The sequence below is a fragment of the Porites lutea genome, chromosome 1 (assembly GCF_958299795.1).
Source record: "Porites lutea chromosome 1, jaPorLute2.1, whole genome shotgun sequence".
Classification (NCBI taxonomy): domain Eukaryota; kingdom Metazoa; phylum Cnidaria; class Anthozoa; order Scleractinia; family Poritidae; genus Porites; species Porites lutea.
In genome coordinates, this window is record NC_133201.1 from 16,855,861 (window position 1) to 16,881,542 (window position 25,682).

General features: G+C 38.2%; 1 protein-coding gene and 3 non-coding genes across 4 annotated transcripts in view; all 4 read right to left on the minus strand.

The window, feature by feature from the left end:
- The window catches only part of LOC140924859 (uncharacterized), a 110,693-nt gene that overhangs the window by 49,814 nt on the left and 35,197 nt on the right, over window positions 1-25,682 (minus strand). The window lies entirely within an intron of this gene.
- Window positions 3,020-3,093, minus strand: Trnat-agu (transfer RNA threonine (anticodon AGU)). The gene has a single exon. It is a non-coding gene; the product is annotated as a tRNA-Thr (tRNA).
- Window positions 3,324-3,397, minus strand: Trnat-agu (transfer RNA threonine (anticodon AGU)). The gene has a single exon. It is a non-coding gene; the product is annotated as a tRNA-Thr (tRNA).
- Trnat-agu (transfer RNA threonine (anticodon AGU)) lies at window positions 3,628-3,701 on the minus strand. The gene has a single exon. It is a non-coding gene; the product is annotated as a tRNA-Thr (tRNA).

Genomic DNA, 25,682 nt, shown 5'->3' on the forward strand with positions numbered 1-25,682 from the left:
TTTCCGCATGAACTCACCTGTCAAATTTTGACCAATCAGAACATAAGAACTGGACGTAGAGGGTGATCAACGCGTGACAGTGAGAAAAGTCAAAAGCGATTGCCTTCCCTGCATGTAAATGTAAAAGCCGGTTGGATTTTCGCGTCCGAGGTCAGTTCGATATCAACATTTTAAAAGTGCTGCTCATGAACACGACTTATTTCAAATGCAGTTCAAAAAAATTGAACTTGAGCCTGCGACGATCATTTGAAAAGCATCAACTTGTCAGCGGATACTTTCAAAAAAACACTCGAACTCAGTGGGTCGATACCTGATACCGCGATACGGTCAGGCGATATTGGTCAGCAGAAACACTATTTTGACAGCTGTCAATTAATCAAAACGGTGTACGGTCACGTGATTGCCGAATTTTCTAGGATGGATAGATTTTCTAAGCTATGGGGCTTCGAATTGAGCCCGTGATCAAATAAAATATCGGCGCAAAACTTAAAACACTACGTGACCTTAATGGATAGAAAAATGAGCCCGCGATACACTCAGGTGATGATGGTCAGCGTATACTCTAGTTTGACAGCTGTCAATTAACCTTCACTAGAATGGCGAATATTCGAATTAACAGACTACGAGTGTGAGTAAGACATATCCGTCCGGCATGTAGTGGAAAATGCCAGATCGTGTACCTGAGCGAACCTGAGCCCACGTTATTAGTTTTCTGATAGTGGTCTGCACATGTCCCATTTTGACAGCTGTCAATTGACCTTAATTTGGCTTGCCAATACAACTTTGAACGACTGTCAGCCAACTGACAACCTTGCCCGGCGTAGTTTCGTTTTTATGTTGAATTGGTAAAAGTGTGACATATTATATCAGCTTATATGTAGGGGCAAAACGACTGGTCTTTCATCTGAGCCCGCGGGATGGTCATGTATAATTGTCAGGGGATGTCTGATTTTGACAGCTGTCAATTTAATCGTACTCATACGGATGGCTTACATAACTAAGAGGCTAGTCAAGTTGTGCAAGATCTATTCTGACATTTGACATCAGCTTACATGAAGTGTGTGTACGGGTGGGCGGGCGTACGCTACGTCATAACCAAATTTTCTCGGCTGGATAGTTTACCAAATTTTCTTACCCATGGTGCTCCGCTGCGCGCGCGCCTCGCGCGCTAGAGCTCCGCTATAAAACTAATCTTGTCGGCAGACCAATCATCTCTGGTAGCGGTGGTCCCACAGACCGCATTTCTAGTTTTGTTGACTGGCTTTTACAAGGCCAATTTACACTCGTCAAAACAGATTGTTTTCCTTGACAATGAAGTCAAACACATTTTAAACCGACAGAAACGTTCCAAGAAACGCATTTCTCCTCATTTTACCTTCTCAGGAAGGGCTTTGTATATGGAGAAGTCTTGTGCTTCCTTAGAACGAACTCGGTTAAGAAATAATTGAAGTTAAAGAAAAAAACAATTTTTAACTCGCCTAACGGAACGAGGCTACCCTCAGGACCTTGTCGAAACAATCTTAGCTGGACTCCGCTTCGAATCGCGCGATGCGGCTTTACAAAATTAACCCAACACATCAAAACATTTTTGCTGTTTATAACGGCTTTCCATCCTGCAACTCCGAATCTCAAAAATATTTTAATGAAACACTGGCACCTTATTACGGGCAAAAACACACTCGCGCACGCGCAGTCCTAACGCCGCCATTGTTGCTTATCGGAAGGGAAAATCTTTAGAGCCAAAACTCCTTCACTTTAACAACAACATTGGAGGAATTATACACAGTTAAGATCGAGTGACAATATTATTAGACTAAAAAATAGCACGTACTTCGCTTTTTATACCTGGTCCGTCTTTTATAAATACTTAGTCCGCAGTCCGCAGTCCCTTGTTTATGCTTCCTGATCTGAAACGCTCTACCCTGCGTAACGTAATGCTGCAATGTTACAAAAAAGCTTAATACCGGTGAAAAAACAATCAGTTCATTTCTTGGAAAACGTCTTAGCCATGATACAGGTAGGCTTTCGATTGCTGTTTCTTGCTGCTGGAGTAACATTTCCGTTAGAGACAGCTCGACGAAGACACAGAACACTCCTTCACTACAAGGCGACCGCCATCTTGTTACTAGTCGCGCCACTTCCGGTGTAACCCTCCCCTCCCGTCACAGCTATTTTCTGCCCGTTGGCAATTTTTGTTTTCATAAATACAAAAATCAAAAAACGATTTTCATTTTGGATTTTATCAGCTTTAGTACTGTTTCCCGCATTTTCATTACACTTGAATAGCTTTGTTTAGCTTGAACTTTTTAATGAGCTGGAATCTAGGGAATAGGAAATTGAAAATACATTTTTAACTTCGGTACCAGGCAAAAATCTCAAAATTGAAGATTATCGTTTAGTTTTCCTTTTCCTTAAAAACAAGAAATGAAAAGCACCAACTGACCATTTTCAATTTTTAATTTTTGATTTTCAAAACAGTGAAAATTGTTTATCAATTTTACCTTTCTTAGAAACAAAAATTGACAATTGAGATTGTAAATTTGTGATTTTCAATTCTTGTGGGATCAAACATTGACAATCACGATTGTGAATTTTTGATTTTTAGTTTTCAATTTGTAATAAAAATCAAATGGACGAAAACCACACGGACCAAAAAGCCCGTTGGCATTTTGAACTTGAAACTCTGAACTGAATTCCACCTCACCCCGCTTAATCGATATCTCCGACCCCAACTGTCCTTCATTTCAGAGGAAACCCTTATTGTGTCTTCTGTTACCCGCTCCTTACCCGTTGTCCAGGCCTGTCAACCTACCGTGTGACACGAAATGTTGGCGGGAGTTTAATATTTTTTGGAGCGGCTATTTTGCTTTTGTTTTGTTTATTATCATTGTCATCATTATTATCAACATTATCATAATTTTTAGTGATGTACTAGTGAGCAGCACACTTACACTTCCAGTGAATATTTACACTTGGAAGAAGAAGAAACCATGCTCGCCCGGGGCAACGAAAATTTTCGTGCCCCGGGCGAGAATCGAACTCGCGACCTTCCGCATACTAGATCGGACGTTCTAACCACTGAACCACCAGGGCTCTAGCGTTAGAGAAGTCGGAATTCTACTATACCAGCAGAGTGTACTACACTTCTGTACTGGGAGCTGAGTGCATTGCACTTCTATGCTCAGTTTCTCGTGTGGCTTCTGCTAGTTTCATTAAAGTAATTTTTAGTGATGTACTAGTGAGCAGCACACTTACACTTCCAGTGAATATTTACACTTGGAAGAAGAAGAAACCATGCTCGCCCGGGGCAACGAAAATTTTCGTGCCCCGGGCGAGAATCGAACTCGCGACCTTCCGCATACTAGATCGGACGTTCTAACCACTGAACCACCAGGGCTCTAGCGTTAGAGAAGTCGGAATTCTACTATACCAGCAGAGTGTACTACACTTCTGTACTGGGAGCTGAGTGCATTGCACTTCTATGCTCAGTTTCTCGTGTGGCTTCTGCTAGTTTCATTAAAGTAATTTTTAGTGATGTACTAGTGAGCAGCACACTTACACTTCCAGTGAATATTTACACTTGGAAGAAGAAGAAACCATGCTCGCCCGGGGCAACGAAAATTTTCGTGCCCCGGGCGAGAATCGAACTCGCGACCTTCCGCATACTAGATCGGACGTTCTAACCACTGAACCACCAGGGCTCTAGCGTTAGAGAAGTCGGAATTCTACTATACCAGCAGAGTGTACTACACTTCTGTAGTGGGAGCTGAGTGCATTGCACTTCTATGCTCAGTTTCTCGTGTGGCTTCTGCTAGTTTCATTAAAGTAATTTTTAGTGATGTACTAGTGAGCAGCACACTTACACTTCCAGTGAATATTTACACTTGGAAGAAGAAGAAACCATGCTCGCCCGGGGCACGAAAATTTTCGTTGCCCCGGGCGAGCATGGTTTCTTCTTCTTCCAAGTGTAAATATTCACTGGAAGTGTAAGTGTGCTGCTCACTAGTACATCACTAAAAATTAAAAAAAAAATTCCTTCATTTCAGAGGAAACCCTTATTGTGTCTTCTGTTACCCGCTCCTTACCCGTTGTCCAGGCCTGTCAACCTACCGTGTGACACGAAATGTTGGCGGGAGTTTAATATTTTTTGGAGCGGCTATTTTGCTTTTGTTTTGTTTATTATCATTGTCATCATTATTATCAACATTATCATTATCATTATCATTATCATTGTCCTTGTCATCATCATTCTCATTATCATTGCTGAAACTGATTAGTGCTGTTGTAAAAGACTGATTTTTCTCGCTGGGAATTTATTTTTGCGTCTTTCAGGAAGTCGCGTTCAATTTTTATCTTTGGGTTAACCTACATATTGAAATACGAGTGAAAAATAAAAAAGGAAATAAAGAACAATAAAGATAGAAACTGAATTGGGAATTTGAGAGTTCCCCCAATGCTCTGTGTCAAAGCGAGGCTAAGTGCGAAGGTATTGGTTTGAAAAATATTTCATATTTCTGGGTCGCAACTAGTTTGCGACCCACCTGACAGCCTACAAGACGAGACTGATTATCTTAACAACCCTTTTAGCAAGAACAATTACAACACGGACTTTGTTCGACGGAACACTCACAGTAACACTGATTCCAACACTCGGACCAACGTCAACTCTGGCCTTGTTACGAAAGCGACTATACCGTACATCAGAGGCACCTCCTCTGAAACTATAGCACGTATATTACAACCTTACAATATACGTGTTGCACACAAACCGATAACCACTTTACCACGACTGCTTCCTAATGTCAAGGACAAAGAAAAACCGGAGGACAGACAGGGAGCAGTATACAAGATCAAATGCTGCGACTGCCAGGCTACTTAAGTTGGTGAAACCGGCAGAAACCTTAGTCCGCGACTGACCGAACACAAACGAGCGACGAGGAATGGCCGACGTCAACATATTACATTGCTGAACACCATTTACAGACAAAACATGAAATTGACTGGGACTCTGCGACATGTATTACGTATTCTACAGACTACTATCAACGACTTACTTTAGAAAGTTGGTTTACTAACTTAGAACAAACGCCACTGAATCGTAGCCAACAGTTACCGGCACCATACAAACGACCTTATTGACGAGATCAAGCTAAACTAACTGGAAAACTGACAATTGACTAACAATTCGAAACAATAGACGACTGTTTAACTGTGACAATCAGACGGATCGAAACGCACCAATTACTGATTACGAGTCTTCATAGCCAATAACATCACGGCTTAACTGACAGACGACCTCTAACATCGCAACATAATTGACCAATCAGATCAATAACCAGAGTATAATACCATCAACTGACGTGATACAACTCAATTTGACTCTGAAGACGATTACCGCACAGGTTGTCGAAACGTCAGTCACTGCCAACATCAACAGTCCTATTCAGGACTACGTTCACCCGGACGATCAAACTCAACCTACTTTTGAAATGACGCCTGAGTTAAAACCTTTCACACATCATGTACTGTTTAAAGAACAAGATGGGAGTGTATTATCAGGTTTAAAAACTCGAGGCGAGTTTTTTGAACGGCTTGAAAATCTCTGATACAGATCAACTCATTCTCGCACTAATATTTACATTTGTGGTTATTTTGGTTTAAAAAATTGGACATAAAGTTTAGCCGTGTCTTTTGTTTTTTCTTTATTGATTATTAGTGACTTTTTGAAGACATAAAATTCGCTAATGGCCTGCAATGAGCAAAAATGGAAATAATGTTATAAATTGGCAGCTCTAAGGACAAAATTTAGAGACATTTTCGAGAGAAATGCAAGAAAAACATCGTGGTGAAAGGTTAGTCGGGCACCCGTGCAAGCCCTTGCCTTTTTTTTTCTGTTTTCTGTGTAATCTTTCACCTTGCATACTACTGGAGAATTATATAGACTTGACATTACATTTCTGATGTGTCATGTGACATCAGTTGTGCACTGTCACACAACGCTTTTAGTCTAATGCATGAGAGCCCAAATTATGACAGCAATTAAAAGAAATATACACTGTCTTAATAGCAGAAATGATACTGCGAGCAGATACCGAGGAGTAACAAACAAATTGACACACACAGTTTGATAATTACTCGCACCAAATTCTTGGTACACCGTGCGTTAGGGCAATGGTTGTTGTAGCCTGATTAGATAAACACAACTTGCGCATTTTAAATTAATGAACTCTGGTGTCCTACATTCCTATACTCTGTGCAAGCTCTAATCTGTAAATGTACATGTACATGCATGCAAAATGCTGGCTACACGAGCCCCCTCTGGTCTACTCTATTTAGCATTCTTTCTTCTCATTTTCCTTCTCGGGACCTCTTTTTCCACGGAACAAAAATCAAAACCCACAAAAATCCCTAGGGCTTCAAACAAAACCCAAAAAACTCCCTGGATCACAATTTAACCCCCCAAAAATCCCATGCCGAATTTCCGAGCCATAAAAATTTCCGGAGGAACTACACGGCCGGGATACGCGGGAACTATCAAAAATCTTCAGATTGGTTTGCATAACCTAAAAAATCCCTGCTCAAATTAAGCTACCCCCAAAAATACTTGCCAAAATTTTCCCACCCAAAAACCTCCCGAAATCGAAAATTTCAGTAGTACGTCCCCCCCCCTAGTTCCCAACCGCACAATTTAACCCCCCAAAAATCCCATGCCGAGTTTAAGAGCCATAAAAATTTGCCGAGGAACTACACGGCCGGGAAACGTGGCAACTATCACGAATCTTCAGATTGGTTTGAATACCCCTAAAAGTCCTTACTTAAAGTGCTACTGAAACGAAAAATCAGTCTAGCAAAAAATAGCAATAATTATTAGTTTAATGTCTAATTAACCGGGAAAAATGGTTTTGACGGCATAAAAATGATCTTATCGGTATTTTTTTCCAACGCGAACTTGGCCAAATTGCCGCAGAAAGTGCGTCCAACGGTTCCTTCATTAAATATGCATATGACGTCACATGGTTGACACATCGTTCGCGGGGAAATTTCTCTTCACACAAACGACTGCAATGGCGAAGCACGGAGGAAAGACATATGCGGGCGGTACCTGGGAAAAATACGCAAAAACAACACTTATATTCACCTAAGATTTCTATACATATATATAAACCAAGAAAACTCAATGAGTGAAATTTGTGCGGACTCAGAGACTGGATTTTCAGCTCACCGAGTACAGCTATCTGTGCTCCGAAGCTTGCTTCAGATCGACTGAGGTTAAGGACTTAAATGCCTGTCGATAAAAGGGAAGAAAGTGGCTTTAACTCTAAGGAATCAAGCAGCAGGGAGTTAAATTAAGGAGCGAGTTTTAGTATGAGGATCAGTTCCGACTGTTCACTTTGCAAATGGACCCAAATGATCGAGATCAAAGGACACAGATTCAAAGTGGTGAGTGTCAAATCATGTCTTGTTATGTTGTCTTCACTGCATGCTCTTGTCGTTTAATACTTCTTCATCGTTATTATAAGAGAAAATCATCTAAATTATTGGACATGTTGAAGTGTATTAATGTCCAGATTTCAGCAATTCCCTTTGATTTTCGGAAATTCTCATTGTACAACCCTGTAAAGGTTTTTTTTAAATATTAAATCCCTCTAACTTTTATGCCGATTATCACCCGTTGAAGGCTGCTGTACCTTGACGAAATACATTTAACTTTCCTTCCTTCATCAAAGAGAGAAATAACAGCAATTCCCGCCCCCCCCTAAAAATCTGGAGGACATGGTCTACAATGTATTTTTCCAGGTAATATCTATACATCCCCAGCTTAAAAATGGTTTGAAGATACTCCCTTACCCTACCCCTCAAAGGATCCGAGTCTAACTCTAGACAATTTCATATAAAGGGAGTGTGAATTATTCCTGAAAAACAAAGCAACCATTTCCTCTGGTAAAAAAAAGAAAAACTGACATAAGAAACAACTGTATACCCTTCAGGTGAGGTTACAAGAAAGGCCAGCCTAGCAAGTAATGATAACATAGGCATGTCCGCAGTCACCCCCTTAAACTATGGTCATTGACTCAGGGTTTTTTTTAAATAAGGTTTGTAAAACTAGGTAACTAGGTAAAAAATATACCCCCTCTGCCCACACAACTCCCCAAAAAATGCAAGTAGCTTAGTTTATTAGTGTAATGAATGTTTTGGTTGCAGTGGATGTTCAAGTTGTATCATCCAGCAATGCCAACAAGCAGGAAAACCACAGCAGAGACAGATGTGCTGATTGCAGTAACGCCCAAATGCAACTTGGGTGTACAAAAAAATCGCATTTCAAAAGGATTGCAACTTTTGACAATAAATCTCAGAAAATTATCACATGCATTTCAGAAATAGATCTCCACCAGTATAGCTTAATAGTTTTACTTCTTTTTTTGGTCATGGTGTAAAATATAAATGCATGAATCTAGGACAAAGATATTGCACTCTTAAAATGCAGGAAATTATAAGCAATTGGCCCCTCAGAAATTGACATTTAATGGTAGTAGTTACAGGGTCATGTAATGTGGAGCTATAGCCAAACAGAATAACAGTCTTTTCTTTAAAATGCAGAAGCTGTTGTTAAGGCTTAATGTTCCAATGACTACATTGAAGCTCCTTATTGGACACCCAATGAAGTCTTGTCTTTTTTATCCAAGCCATTGCCCTAGTACTTTTCCTGAATTTGTTCACTTGACACAGTATAATGAGAGAAAAGTACAGTTTGTATAGATTAGTAAAAAATGGCCAAACAATCCAAGGTCTGTGTTCAAAAATTATTAATAGTAGCACAGAGATAACAAAAATATATTACTAAATATTACAGTTGTGGAAAGGAACTGTCACTCATTGAGGTCATAGTTTTCATAAAGCTGTTGGCTCCAACAAGAGCGGTTTGGTTGTTTGTTTGCTCATAGAGCTATCTTGTGTCGGCTTTGCCCTTCCTTTACTCTGCTGAATTGCAACCTCTGGTGTTCCCAGTCAGAAATTTTGTCAGAATTTTTGGTATACAAAACCTGAAAATGGTCTACTGTCAGCCCGTCCCGGCGGTCCAAGTATCCACCTCATTAAAATAGGCAGTGGTGGCTTATCCATAAAGGATAAAACAAAATTTGGGGGTCCAGGAAAAAACAATATCATATGATACTGAATTATAATAAATACATAGTACACTGACATGTCAGGTGTATTTGGCTAAATTCCTATGAAAAAAGTTCAGGCTTTCAAATTTTATTGATGACAAAATTGTTATTTATTATTACTCACTGTTCAAGAGGAATAAAAACTCATCGCATTTCCTATAAAGGATTTTAATAGTGATACTCATATTGAGTTGATCCAGACTTTCGATCAGTTAGTCAGGCCAAGGGGCTGTTTACATGGAGGGAGGAAGATCCTACAAGGCGAATCATCCTTGCATCATGTGTTTTCTGTATTCTTTTGACAAGCAAAAAGTTGTACATGTACTTGTCCCTAGTACTAGCATCTTTCTGAGCTTAGTGGCAGGAAGATCCTAGAACTAGACAGATCCCAGCACCATGTAAACTGCCTTTGCTAGGAATATCCTAGAACCAGGGACGAACAGAATAATAATGCAGCAAGCTTTAATTTTTAATTCCTTCTGTACAGAGACCACAGAGACCCGGAAATTTCTTCATATAAACTAGGACTTTCTTAGTGCTATGATATTTTTTATTTCCTCCCTCCAAGTAAACAGCCCTCAAAGAAGATTTCGAGTTCATAGCTTTTTGCCCTTTAAGAAGGCGAAATTGTTCCAGCACAGTCGCTATTGTTTTAAAACACATGAGCAGAATACAATTCACTTCGATTCCATCGAGTGGCATGAAGTTTTCACATGGCCGCCGTGACTTTCTTACAGCAACGACAATGCAACTCCAGGGCATTGGAAGGCAGCTAAGCTCCGTCTAGCAGTTTCTTCATTAGCACCTTTATTTACAAGAATAAATTGAGAAGAAAGGTGTAAGTTAATAAAGTTAAGCTTTATAGTAGTGGAAGGCGAAATGTAAACAAGCGGGAACTGAAGATACGCCGTTAAAAATCTCACTTACCTTGTATCAAGAGTTATCTGATAGTCAGATCTTGCCTTTAAAACGACAAGAGCTTGTATAGTAGCCTGTCTTGTTCGTCTGGTTCATTCAAAATAGGCCTTCCTCGCAACGGGCTCGGACCGATACGGCTCCACATGACAAGGACACAAACTACGCCAGAATCTCTATAGCGTTCTCTGTTCCTTTCTCCGGAAACACACTTATCGCTTGTGTTAGTATCTGGATCGTCTGAACTAGACATTTTTCCGTGAAGAATGATATAAACAATTGCAATTGATGTTTACTGTAACCTCGAAAGAGACCTTCGCTACTTTGATGTCAACCATGTGACGTCACTCGCATGGTCCTCCGCTGAAAATTTCGCAGGCTCAATATTTCTTTTTTTGACGCACTTACCTACCTTACTTTTCGCCCCGATAACAACAACTTTTGATGGAAAATAAGCATTTTTATTGACAATTAGAGTTAATCTAAGATTGATAAAACGTTTTCAGTGCAAAATAGCCAATTTGATTTTTCGGTTCAGTAGCACTTTAAATCAAGCTAGCCAAAAAAATACTTGCCAAAATTTTCCTACCCCAAAAAATCCCGAAATCAAAAATTTCAAATAAGAACTCGTATGTACGAGACTATGCTACTCGTAAGAGTACTGATAAGTACTCACTACAGTGCTCCATTTTAAGGGTATTTAAAGCTACTTTAGGCTTCAATGAAAAAAAGTTTCCGGAAAATCCTGGTGAAAAGTACCCTGGGGTTCCAGAGGATATTTTTTTCTTATCGATACTGATCGTTCGCGGCAAAGCCGCGTCAACGAGGCGCGAAGCGTCGAGAGAAAAAATAGCCTTATCAAATCGTAAGCACGGTTTATTTCATATTAGGTATTTTGAGAACGGACCTATGGAGCCAGCGTAAGTAAAAAGTAAATGGAACACAGCTTTTCTGGCCGTCCCAATGGAAAATTTCCGGGAGCAACAACGGAACATCTAAAAAGGCAGTCCAAGTTTTTCCGCCGGACGGAATGCTCCAAACAGAAATTCGTGTTAAACTTGTTAAAACCTATTTTTGATATCAGTTTCAGGCTTTTGAACCGTTTTATAATTTTCTTTTTAAGGAACTGATTTGTGCAAATGGTAAACACGATTGGGGAAGAAAAATTACCAGTCCTGAATTTTTCTCACCACTCGCTAAAACCAACCGACTTCTTGAGCATAATACACACAATAATACTGTTACTCATTACTTTTTCACATAAGTTCCTGTTTTACTGGTTTGTATCCTTGTGTTCCTGGTATACTATTCATGTAGGATACCCATGAGGACTCGTATGCACGTGTTTGCTTCCGCGTACAGTTTAGTCAGAATCATAAACAGAAACGTCTTTGTTAACTTCGCAAAGGAGAAAGCAATATACAATACAGTCCGGCGAGTGATAGAAAGATAGAAGCGATTTCCGAAAATGTTTCTCCGGTTTGCAATTATTGTCCCTCAGGGACACTCAATGGATCATCATAAGTGAAAACAATATGCAAATAATCAAATTAAAGCGACTTTGTGTTTAGAGATTAAAAGCTAAACACTGCAGCTAATTTTGCATTTTCAGAATATGGCTTTTTTTCCCAGGCTATATATCAGTCATACTAATCTTTATTATAAGAATATATTACCATCTTTATTATAAGAATATCGAGACTAAAATCTGCGAAATTTGAAGAATATTATATGAGTAAACCCGAGGCTGAGATTTTCAATAGGATATAATTTTGTCTTGAAAATCTGTTAATGAAGTCCAATTTATGTTTTTTTAAGTTAACTGATGGGATATTATTATTCCTTTCTCCAAACCGGAAAACCAGCAAGTAAACTAAAAAAAACTGCACTGACAAAAGCCAAATTTTCAAGGCTAATAATAGCAAATAACAATTAAATAATAACTATAGTTAATAATTAATAACGTATTAATTATTAAAAATTACTAATTTGTTTTTCGGCTTTACAGCGAACATATCAAGCATAAAGGTTTCAGTAGATCATGTATTAGTAGAAAGCTGATAAATCTCATTTTTCTGGTTGTTCTAATTACTCCGCTTGAGCTTATTTCGCTGATTCCTTGGCAGTAAAAAATCATTGCTATCAAGAATTCGAATTTAGTAACTCAATTCCACATCGTCGACATTTAATGGCATCTTAATTTACGACACGAAGCCCTTAACAGTTTAGCAATGATTCTTAACGGAGCTGATATACGCATTAACTAATAGTAATTTTACATGTAGTTACTTTAAGAGCAAATATGTAACCCTACTCGACCATAGATATACGATCAAATCTAAGCGAATTTGTGTTTCAAGACTAAAAGTTTAACACCGCAACTAAATTTGCATTTTGAGAGTATGACTTTTTCCCAGGCTATCGGTCATACTATGCAGTCTTTCTCCTTTATAAGAATATCAAGGCTAAAATCTGCGAAATTTGAAGAATATTATACGAGTAAACCCGAGGCTGAGATTTTCAATAAGATATAATTTTGTGTCTTGAAAATCTGTTAATGAAGTACAATTTATATATTTTTTTACTTAACTTAATATAAATATTCCTTTCTCCAAACCGAAAAGCTACCGAGTAAACTTAAAAACAACTGCACTGACTAAAGCCAAATATTCAAGACTAAAAACAGTTTGATGAACGGTACATTGATACCCAAAGACATGCCAAAAAAGGAAACAATAGAAGCTTCAATTTAAGAACGATACAAAAATATTTTCAGCCTGAAAAATAAGAATATTTGGCCTGCGCCAGACAAACAACACTCTTATAAAAAAGAAAGAGTTTACATTAAAAAATCGACTGTTAACGTCTGTTCGTGTAGTACTGCTACAGTGTGTGAATGTCAGCCGTTCAGTTAAAACCTGTACCTGTACAGATAAGTTACGTTACTCGTGTGTAATCATATGTAGCTGTGTACATACTTATGATATCCATGATACTCGATATACTTAGCACTCGTTTAGTGTTTTAGTCTTGCTCATTAGTAACGAAAAAAAAATACAAAAATTTAAACTTACAGATCCCTTAACTTAGGGAGATTCGAAAACGCTCCAGGCAAAAGCTGTGCAATTTCGTTGTTGTAAAGTTTCCTGCAAAATAAGTTATTTAAGGCATTCACGATGATACTTGACCGGTAGTACATCAACTGTAACTAGCGTTGAGTTTCAGCTTTTCTTTTAAAGACTCGCCTGAATTTCTCGTACAAGTACTTTGCATTCTCCAAGCTTTTGCTCGAAACATTTAATAAAATGTGGACAAGGTTAATTACAGCTGGAAAATATCGATAAAAAACTGAAGACCGTATTTCGTAGTAAGTCACTTCGTTGTCCGCTTAGTGTTTGTTTACTTCGCGAAGAAGAAAGCAAAGTAGTATACAGTATTTAGGTGTCCCAAACTCTGCACAATGAACCTACAATTGAAATTCTCTTTCCCTTCACAATCTCTCGATTTTATATTTTAAACCACTAATTTGTATTAATTATAATTATTCTGTGCGAGTTTAAATAAAAATTGACTTGACTTGACTTAACTTGAGTTTAGCGTATTGCATTTTTCCCAGTTTATTAGTTATATTATTCATAAAAACGACAGTAAACGCCTGTTCTGTGGTACCGCTACAGTGTGAATGTATCCTTGTGTTCTTTTAATTCTAGCGTTATGTCACCCGTTAAGTAAGAGCTCTTATGTATGAGGCTATTTTACTGGTGTGTATTAACATGTAGGCGTGTGCATACTCAGAATGATATATGTAATACTCTTATTCTTAGCAATCCTGTAGGGTTTTATTCTTTTTGTTAGCAACAGAAATTCAAACTTACAGTTCCTTTAGCTCAGGAAGATTTGAGAACGCCAAAGGCGAAAGGTGTGCAATTTTGTTGTTGTATAGGGATCTGCAAAAATAGTTAATTTTAATGTACTTCATGAGAACAATAATTTCTACAAATTTGTATGTTCTTGAAGCCCCAATTTTCAGGGCGTAGTGGAGAAGACGACGTGAGCCTGATTAGTAAGAGGCGATCAATTTCAGGGGAACATTCTTTACATTTTATAGCCAATCACGTTATACTGGAGGAGTTTCCGTTTGGTTTTTTAAACCCTTTCTTATGTATCCCTTGTTATTGCAGGAGCTTGCAATTAATTGGAAGTGTTAATACAGTATATTTAGTTCTTTTGTAGACTGCCTGGCCTAAACAGCCTCATAACTCGTAATTTGAGTTCGCGAGGTTGTGTTTTTTTTCCATCGATCAGGGCAAATTCTGTGCGGTTTGTAAGGTACCACCGAAACCAGTCAAGAGCAGTACCACAAATTGAGAACCTGGAGTCAAGTCTTTTAAGCAGAACGTCGTGGTCGATATCACCGTGATTTGTAATAAACAACAGGATTTGTAATATCAGCCGGATTTGCAATAAAAATCAACGTGATATGTAATAACAGGATTTGTAATCAACCTAATATGTAATAAAATAACTAACCGGATTTGTAACTAGCTTTCAACCAGATTTGTAAACATACTTACCCGGATTTGTCACAACCTATTAACAGGATTTGCAATAACGCTGCGAAAGGTGAGTTCCTTATTTTTATACTGTCTTGATGTGCTTAGTATTCATGTTGCTCAGTTTCCTTGACGTAAGAACTACTTTCTTGTTCGATGGCCTTTCAAAGTCTAAATACAGTCAGACAGCAGAGTGTTTCGAGATAACCGGGTCGTTGACTGATAAATTAAAAGCGGTGTTTTCCGGATCTGGTAATAATTAAGATCCAAAAGGTTATTACTTTTGTGAATTGAGATGTTGAAATTTAAGGCGTTTATATTGAAACAACTTAATACATCCAAAAATTGATGGGCTTTGCCTTCTGAAGGATTGTTAACATGGAAATTCAAGTCGCCGGCGAGAAGGAGTTTACCAAAGGCAGATACTACAGTAGTGGCTCAAGTTACGTGGAAAATTCATCGAAAAATAAAGCATATATGTGAGACCATTCTTGGCTGAGATTGGCTGTCGACAAATAAAAACAATACGGATAATAGATGCGCTTGAGTGTAGTAACAGTTCCTTAAATTCAAACGATTTAAAAACATTAGTTTCCAGCTGTTCAATTTTCAGGTCTTTTCTATAGAGCAAGCCAATGCCTCCGCCAGTGCCACTAGACCTAATGGCATGATATGGACAAATGCGTATCCGGTGGGGCTGATGTCACGGATGATGAAGTCAGAACATTCGTTAGCTCTAAGCCAGGTTTCAGTTAAAGCTAAAACGTCAAAACTTTTATCTACCAAGTTGTCTTTGATCTGAAGAGATTTGTTATTGATTGATCTGGCGTTTATAAGGCAGAAATTGAGTAGCTTCGCTGATGGATGATGCAGCGGGAGTTGTTTAATCGGTGAAACAATGATGGTCGGCTGAGCGGAGCATATTCAAAATCAGGACCTGGAACGCTTACCATTTGTAAGGAAATTTCGGTAAAAGGTTTCTGACAAATGATACTGCGAAATGAAAACGTTTCCGAAAAGAGGAATAGGTTAGAGTTGTACAATTTGCAAAACACCAGATAACGAGTGGGGCTGGGTTAAAACAAATCACCTTTTGCCTCAAAAGGAAGCCTGGCACTGGTTAACCAGACAAATAGTACAAAAAATTCCAGGCCTTTTCGGTGAAAATGAGAAAAAGATAATACCCCGAAAGGTATTACTGTTTTTCCGGAACATTTCCACCCGGATGAACCGTTCCATTTAAATTCTCCCCGGAATTACCGGGTTTTTCGTATAAATGGTAAGCGCTCCAGGATTGCAATGAACATCCAAGCATACAGGAAGATCCGTACTAAATAATGAATGTGGCAGGGCCAATGTGATGAATAGGTGTGCTGTCGTTTTAGAAATCGGAATCGCAAATTTGAAATTGCGACTGAACTGTTCACGCCTGTAGTGGTAGCGAACGTTGAGATATAAGCACTTGAAATTATCTCCCATGGAAGGATCTAGTTTCGATTTCTAACTAGACAGCCGTAGATGAAGTCTTTAGAAAGGACTCTGTGATGACTATCGTTGCAGAAAAGAACAGATAATAGCAAGAATCCAAAAAGTATACGGAGCAATTAATTTTCATAGGCAGCCATATTGTCGCATACGTAATAATTCATCACGTGAATAGAAATGTATCGAGTCTTAAATGATTCACATAAACTGAAAAGTTCACGCTGAAAACTGGCAAGAGGTAGGCTAGGTAAAATAACTTGCACAAGTTACCCCAAATTTGACACGGTGTTCTCATGCAAATTTTAAAACCAAAGCCAAGGGGAGTGGTCAAAGTGATTGGACACAAGCCAATCTGCTAAAAAAGGGAATATTTTTATCATATGAGGGAGGTTATCTGTGGAAGGAATTTGAAAGGAATCGGCTAACCTCGACCCGTGCGCCCTGCCCGGCTTTCTCTAACAATGACACTTATAGCAATAAGAGTTTCTAATTTTTGTAGGTGAAGCTTTTGGGAATGATCCTAAAGTGACAAGTTTCTTCTGTTAGTGGGGTCGTAGGCGGAGAGAGGGGTTGTGGGCGGGAAATTTTTTATTTGCACTTTGGCGATTCTTTTTTACTGGATCACCGACAAGAAGAATTGCACGTCAAACTCAGCCTGACACATGTTTTGCACTGTTTAAGATAAAAGGAATGAAGTTAAAAAAGGCATAGCTATTGTAATTTGAAGAAACCGAACATTACAAAAAAAAACTTTAGTCCAGACGGGCTTTAAAAATGAAGTTAAAGGAAAAGTTGGCCACACTATTTATGAGTAAGAAATAAAGTCTACCAATAGATGGTCAACCAGTGTTATCAGGGAAGTTAGAGGGAAGACGAAGGAATTCTGAGTGATGGAAACAGACGAAAGGATGATCCTGAACTTCAAGTGATTGCTTCTAACCTATATGGACACAGAGGATTATGGCTGAAAGAGACTCCTTACAGACCTAAAAAAACAGGAAAGCTGAAAAAGGTGAAGCCAAACTGCAGGTAATCAACCAAACGTTCACCCCCTATTCATCACTCTTCTTTCCCCAGCCCGAAGGTGCCAAAAGAGGGCTTCGGATAGTTCGGGGTCATTTATCTAAGACATTAAAAATTTTAATGAAATAGTGCTTCGTTCGCTTACAGTATTCGCAAGGAAGAGAGATTTGAAAAAATCCCCGACTGGAGCTCCTTGATCTCGTTGTCACTCAAATCCCTGCAGGTAAATAAATAACAATTATTCACCTCAGTGTCGGTGGCTGGTGCAGGATATTCACTGATTGAGTAGCCAATCAGAGCGCGAAAAACACTATCCACTGTTTTAGTATATACTAAATAAAGTTACTGTGGAAAACTGGAGAGGCGGAAAAAGTGCTTTAAACGTGACTCAAGTATGAATAAATCGATGTATTTCTAACTTTTGAGTGTGTTAATGCTATCTTATAATTCTTGTAATTGCGATCATCCATTTAATAATGTCCTCTGCAGGTACAAGGTCTCATAAAACGATTTAGAAATACATCCACTACAGTAAACACCAGCAAATAAGAACACACGATTTCGGAGGTCAGGCTGATTGAGTTCTTATTTATCGGGTTCTTAATGACAAATCAACCTCAAAATGTTCTTAAAATTTTCTTAAATTCTTATTTGGTAATACCATCCAAAACATGTTGCCAGAGGTATATTAAGAATATTTTCGGAAAATAAAATAAATAATTATTCTGTAATTTGATTATATTAACAAATGCAGTTACCTGACAGCAAACATAAATTTACAGGTTTTGTAATTATGACACTTTTTCCATTTTATAAGAACATGTTACAATTTTCAGACTGATCTTGTTCTTACAAAAATGGGGCTTTGTTGGACAAATTTCAGCCTGGTGTTATTAATCCATTTGTTCTTATATGCGGGTGTTTACTGTATAACACGTGGTGTAAATACAAAACGTTTTAAAAATAGCTATTTTAACAGGTTAGTTTTTAAGTATAACCTAGCTGAATAAAAACATTTAAGAATTGTTTAACTTATTTTTAATTGTATAAACGTTTTAACAGAGGTTTCAGATTTTTTATTTGTTTATTTATTTTTCTTTTCTGGGATACAACAGTATTATGCGTTTGAATCTTAACTTTTCAATTTAACATCTGATGTATTTTAATGCGATGAATAACTTATAAATTATAATAAAATATTATTATTACTATAAAATTATTATTTTTATTATCATCATACTCAGCCTCAACCAGAATTTGCTTATGATGGTCTGCACGGAAAGAATTTCGCCATGAAAAAGACCTAAAGTCGCTGATGTACCGGATAACACAAGGAACTCCTGTTAATAAAGTTGCTAAGAGATTTCAAATTAACCGTCGCCCGCTGTCCTCAATTTGAGCACGAATTGTACGAAAAAAATCACTAGGTATGGTTGAGACAAACCAACAAAGTTTTTTTTTTTCAAAAAATGGAAACTGAATTAATTGATATGGATAGCCAAACAAAATTACTGCTGGTCTAAATGGAATTCGTTCGTTAATTTTTCATTGCAACAATTTTCTGCAAAGAGAAATAAAAAGGCAACTGTACTTCGTGATGGCAAGTCTATCCAAAAGTTGCATTGAAAAGAAGAAACGTGCTACGGCTCTGATCGATGGTGGTACAAAGACAAAAAGACCAACACTTGGTAGAATTTTTGATACATTAAACAAAAGATATAAACTAACCGACTTCACAAATTACATATCTAATGCTAGTAAATTACAGGAAAGGGTTTTGTCAAATACATATTCTAAGAGTAAACGTCAATTTAAAATTTCTGAAGAGAATGTTTTCCGTAGCATTCCCACTTATGACATTGTTATAGGAAAGCGTAAGGATAAGGCTGTGCGGTTGTTTTATATCGACAAAAACCAACAAAAGAAAACGTGAAGGGAGAACCTCCTTGTGTATTTTGCATAACTGTACAGTTCCAAAACTTGCTCCATACAGCAAACTCATCGCATATATTAGTCACATTTCAGTTAATCCAACGGTGTGGACAGTTTGGATAACAATGTTGTTTTTCAGAAATATGGCCAAGCTCATATAATATAATATATTTTATATAGCGCTAAAACTGTATACACATTCTAAAGCGCTAACAAAAGCTAACAAAGGTACACTAAACATGACAGCCACTTAGGGAAAATGAAAATAAAACATCGCAATCACTGTACGCGAATTGGTTCAATGGGCAAATGCTAAACGAAATCAAAAGGTCTTTAGAGCCTGCTTGAAACCCTAAACACTCCAGATACTCCTGATAGCTGAAGGGAGAGTGTTCCACAGTGAGGGGCCAATAAGTGCGAAAAGGCCCTGTCCCCAAGGGTCTCGCACTTTGTTTTGAGGACCTTGAATTCGCAGCTGGCATTAAATCTTAAATTGTAGGGACCACTTTCCTTGAATCTTAGAAACTTCTTTAGGTAAACAGTGCCAATACCAACGAGAGCTCAGTGGACGGGTAGCACTGGAGGCACTAGGGCACTGGTAAGCAATGTAGATTATAAAGGCTGGTGTGTGGTGACTGAACTTGGGTTCCAAGCAGACAATGCGGGTACCTGCAGCTGCTAAGAATCCTCTGCAACCGATCACGTTGGTATTTTGAGCTGGTAGTTGCAATAGACGAGACGAGACGAGACGAGATGTTAAATGGCATGAACCAGGACTTTGGTAACATCTTGTTTTTTTGTAATTTATTAATTTTTATTTGAAGTTTTCATTTTACAGAGTACACTAAAAGTAAAAAGGAAGACAAACAAACAAACAAAACAAAACAAAAAGACCAAAAAAGAAAAAACTATTACAGCAGACAATATCCTAGTTGATAGAAAGTACTTATCTTTATAATTATGTACAATATTTAATTGTTAATTAGATCACATTATATTGATTAACTTTTCCCGCTTACTAAGATGTTTATTTAATGTGCCTCTTTTCCTGGCAATGTAAAGTTCAATGTTGTAAATACGCCTAGTCCTGGCAATGAACCCCTGAAGGGAGGGCATACCCTTTTGACATTTTTGTGAATAAATGTAGTACTTCCCAAGCAATAAAATATGATTAACTAGAAGGAAATCATCTCCAACGTCGAAGATTATATTCTCTTCTTTTAAATTCTCAACAATAACATTGTTGTCTCTTAGCCAGGACAAGACGTGTTTCCAAAAAACAGAGGATATTCTGCAGGAAAAAAGTAAATGCTCGATGGATTTGACCTCAGCTTGGCAGAAAACACATTTATCTTATTCAGCCATACCAAAACGAAAGAGTTTCTCATTCGTAAATACGATACGGTTTAATATTTTGAACTGAAATTCCCTAAGCTTTGTTTCTAATGTTGTGAGGAAAGATAATAAGTAAACTCTTTTCCAGTCAATAGTTAAATGATGATACTTTGCAGATAGCTTCTCTTTAGCGGCAGGTGTGGTTTGTTTTTTGGCCAAAAAAGACCGATAGATGTGCTTTGAAGAAGCGTCAAGAATTGGAATTAAGATATCATTTATCAAAATAGCTGGTGTATTCGGCAGAGGAGAAAGCACTAGCTAGCACTGGTGCAATATTAGCTGTTCGAATTAACAAACGCCATGCTGCTGGCAAGGAATTAATTATACACTCATAATGAAAAAACTTTTTTCAGGGTTAAGTTGTACATCATCAACAGAAAATAAATCTAAGATTTTACAGAAGCCTTGATTCGCAATATCTCTTAGGTAAACAGATTTCTTATCAACACAGAGAAACTTTTTGTTCCATATGACTTGATTTACAATTTCGTGTACTGAACTAGGTTCTCTTGCGTTTAATTCTGACCACGCAACCAGACATTACCAGACATTGCCTATAGTAAGCTGGCAGAGAAAGTATGTAGTTTAGAAACCTCAAAATTACAATGCAGTAAAAACTTCCCACCAAAGGGTTTCAGAAGTTCTCCTAAAAACATTTTCCATGGACTTTCATAGTCCGCTAAAAATTTTTGTAAGCAAATAACTCGCTTTGTGCGAATCATGGATTCAGTATCAAGCATGTTCAAGCCTAGCCTGAATTTCATCCGATTACTTCGAGTCGTAATTACTCCCTCAGTAACCTCTGAATCGACCGGCCGTTAATGCCGATCGATTTTTTTCGATCGTAATTCATGTTTAATGTTCAAACTATCAACTGCATGCAGTACAACTCTGAACCGGTTGTACTGAATTCTATAATCAAACTCTCGCGGTTGCAATCACGCAATGAAATAAACACACACACGAAACACTTAGTTAAAAAACACAATGACTTGCTTTAATTGAAAAGAAGCTATTTAGTCCTTGCGATTGACGAAGAAAAAATACAAGGAAACAAGAAAGAAGAGCTAACAGAATCATTACACTTGACGGTGAAAATAGCAAGAAGGTCGAATTATAACTTTGATCTCAGACTAACTTCACGTAGACAAAATCACCGGCCGCTGAAACCACAAATTAAAGCGGCTCTAAATGAAAAACCTACCGACTCTCCGCAATGATTCTTCATTCGCAGTTAAATTTAGCATTTCAGTTTCCAGGAGAAGGGCAATTTTGCTTTTTAAGATAAAGATTAAGCTTATCGAAATGTTTGAACTAAACGAAAGAATGCCAGGGATGCGATCTGCTGAATATCAAGCGACAATCCCGCTAAAATTTTTCATAATTATACATAATTATGCGAATGTTTAGACAATCAACCGATCAAAATCACTACCCGGTTTTCGGGTGGTAAGTGACGTCACTGGACGGCATTAACGGCCCGTCGATTCAGACGTTGTTGAGAGGAGAAAACGACTCGAAGCAATCGGGTGAATTTCAGGCTAGTTCAAGCCACCATTCTCGACTACTGAAATAACTGTGTTGCCCTTTACTTTGTCTTTTCCGTTCTAGATAAAATGATAAAAAATTGATTCAGCTTCTTTCACGACAACCTTAGAGATTGAAATAGCCGATGCTCTAAACATAAGCTTAGGGATGGGAAAGGTTTTAACAATTTGTATCCTGCCTTTAAGGGAAAGGCCTCGCCATTTCCATAAGTTAATCGTTTTCTTAATTGATTCCAGAGTCTTCCAGAAGTTCAGTTCTTCTCTTTTTTTAGCGTCATCACCAAAATAAACACCTAGAATCTCGATGATGTCACAAAGATTATTCATGACCAAATGCCCTTCCCAGAGAGATCCACTATTTCCTAACGCTAATGCTTCGGTTATATCCTTATTAACTTTTAACACTGAAAACGCTCCGAAAGCCCTAAGGGTTTCGAATAGGATTGAGTAAGACCTAGTGTCTTTAATGAAGCAGGTCATATCATCCGCAAAAAGAGTGAGTTTAACAAATTCTTCCCCTATCCTGATACCTTGAATGTTATTATCGTTTCTTATCTTAATAGCTAAGATTTCCAAAGCCAATATGAAAAGATAGGGAGAAAGAGGATCCCCCTGCCTTACCCCTCTACTTAGAGAGAAAGGTCCTGAAGTAAAACCATTATTCATAACACAGCTGGAGGCCTTATTATACAAGACTCGTATCCACTGAATGAAATAAGGACCAAAGTTAAATGCGTGTAAGACTCTTATAAGGAAACTAAAAGTGAGGGAATCAAAAGCTTTCTCAAAATCTATTGCCACTAGGATCCCCGATATATCTCTGTTCATCGTATGCTCAATCACATCGTCTATTGTTCTGATGGCATCAAAAATAGTTCTCCCCTTGACAAAGGCGCTCTGATCAAAGTGAATTATTTCGGGTAGCACATTTTCCAACCGCTTGGCCAAGGTCTTGGACGCTATTTTTGCATCTACATTAATAAGAGATATTGGACGCCAATTCTTTATTTGCCTTTTGTCTTTTCCTCTTTTTTCAACTAAAGTTATAACAGCCTGTTTCTGTGAATTTGAAGGCTCTCCGTACTCAAAGGCATAATTTAGACTTCGCACCAACAAACTTCCAAACACGGGCCAAAAATCAAGGTAAAATTCAACGGTTAAGCCGTCGTTTCCGGGTGATTTATTCTTTTGGAAGGTCTGCAAAGCATTGTAACACTCTCCGTATCCCAATTTGCCTTCACAAACGTTTTTCTTCCCCTCTACTAAGGAGGTAATTTCATTGAGATCACTTAAAAATGAGGAAAAAGACCCCATGTCTACACATGTACTACCATCATAAAGGTCAGAATAAAATCCTTCTAACTCGTTCATTATTTGTTTAGGGTCTGTAGTAAACTTTCCTTCCCTGTTAAAGACTTTCCGAACGGTGCTTTTCTTTTTATCGGAGTTTTCCAGATTCAAAAAATATTTGTTATTTCTCTCGCCGAATTCGTACGAAGTTGCCCGAGAACGAATGATCACACCTTGTGTGATGTAATCATACATACTATCATATTCCGTCTGAAGACACTCGAGTTCCTCCAGAATTTTTGTATTTGGATCGGAATCGCATTTTTCCGCACATTTCTTTAAATCTTCCTCTAGGTTCTGTAGTTTCGCTCTTCTTTCGCGGGCTTTAGTTTTGCTGTATCTGATTGTTTGCCGTCTAATTTTGTATTTAATTAAATCCCATAAGACACGTTTATCTTGTACTTCTTTGAATTCTTCCAGCCAACTGGCATACTCAGTGGTTAGACGTTCACAATAAACCGAATCATTTACAAGGTTTGAATTAAATTTCCAGAAGTTAGGCCCTTTTTCAAGATCATCTAAACCATTTATAGAGAGCGTTATTGCTGAAAGGTCTGACTTAATTGACGTTTTAATGTCCACTGAATCTATGTCATCTTGTAAACTATCGCTTATACGAGCCAATAATCTAAGGGCCTTTGTATGATTGGTTTCTTTTGACGCCAAGTAAAACGTGTAACTGTGGGGTTTCTTATGCGCCAGATATCCACTAAATCAAGCTCAGCGGACATGTCTTCGATAATTTTTCCAGAGTCTTTCCTTTTACTATTCCCGCCCTGCGCATCTAAAACACGGTCAAGAATGATATCAAAGTCCCCACCGACTATAAATGGGTGATCTTGTTCCATTCTCGCACCTTTTAGAATATCAGATACGTCTTTGAAGAAGAGAAATTGTTCACTACTCTTATTTGGAGCGTAAATGTTTGAAAGAAAGTAAGGCGAATCCTGAATATAAGCCTCCAGAAAAATGTAGCGACCTTGAGAATCTACCTTGGTCGGAGGTATTTTGAAATCTAAATTATCCTTTATCAGTACTAGAACACCTCCGCTATGATTGCTGCCATGCGAGAAGAACATTTCACCTTTCCATTGTTTTCTCCAGATATTTTCAGTATCTTGAGTGCTGTATGTTTCTTGCAGGAAAATTACGTCGGCATCGGAATTTACAAGCCAACTAAAAACAGCTTTCCGCTTTTCAAAAGTGCGAATCCCACGAACATTTAACGACAAAAGATTGAAATCGTTATTACGCCCCATATTGCCAGAATAAGTAGGACCTAATTTGGTGGGAAAAATTTATCAACACATTTACAGCAATATAACACTCAAAGAAAGTCTTCATTGACATGCTGCGATAGCTTTGAATAACAGAAAATGAAAGGAAAATAACCACGAAAACGAAAACAAAAACAATAGAGTACAACCACTTAATACTGATACAAACAATTAAAAGAGCAGCAAGATAACTATCTCGAATGCTGCGCTCTGGAATGGAGCTAAGCAAAGTTGTTTGAGATTGCATGTTTGCATACGACTATTCGTTCGCCATGCTAGCCCCAGGCCTGGTTGCATCTTCCGATAGGTGCTTTCGGATCTGTCTGATGAAATATAGATCGCGGAAGGCCTTACTGCGGACTGCTCACATGAATGCCCATCAGACCACGCCCCGAGATTGCGGACGCTGATTTCATAATCCTCGACAGTGACTGATTCAAGTTGTACCTTGCTTAACTGTTGGCGGGAACCCACAAAGAGAAACTCCGTTTTTGTATCGTTTATCTTGAGTCGGTTGGTGACCATCCAAGCTAGAACTTCTGCGATACAACAGTCTCAGTCAAAATTGTTGGGGCGCTTTGCTGTCTTCTTGCCCTCCCAATGTTGGTGTACAAGGTTTGGTGAGTTAACTGCGATAAACAACATTGGGAGGACGAGGAGACGGGCCAGAAGTAGAAACAGTGTTGGGTGGAAGGCTCCCAACTATTTTTGTCTGAGACTGAAGCTTGGATTGTTCTGAGGAGTGCATCGTGTTAAGGAGATGTCGACATTGGCATGAAGGACAAATACATCTGAATATCATCTGCATACATATGGATACTAGGTATGTGGTTCTTAACGACGTTGAATCTCCCAGATACATGATAAATAAAATCGGCCCCAGGCCGCTATAGCTACCTTGTGGAACACCACAGTCTATATTAAAACTTTTAGAGGAGTTCTGGTTGATGAAGACACGCTGAGTGGGTGTCCGGTTGTGAAAACCAACCAAGATGCAATGTAGCAAAGTTTTTAAACGATTTAAGGTACCTGATTTGA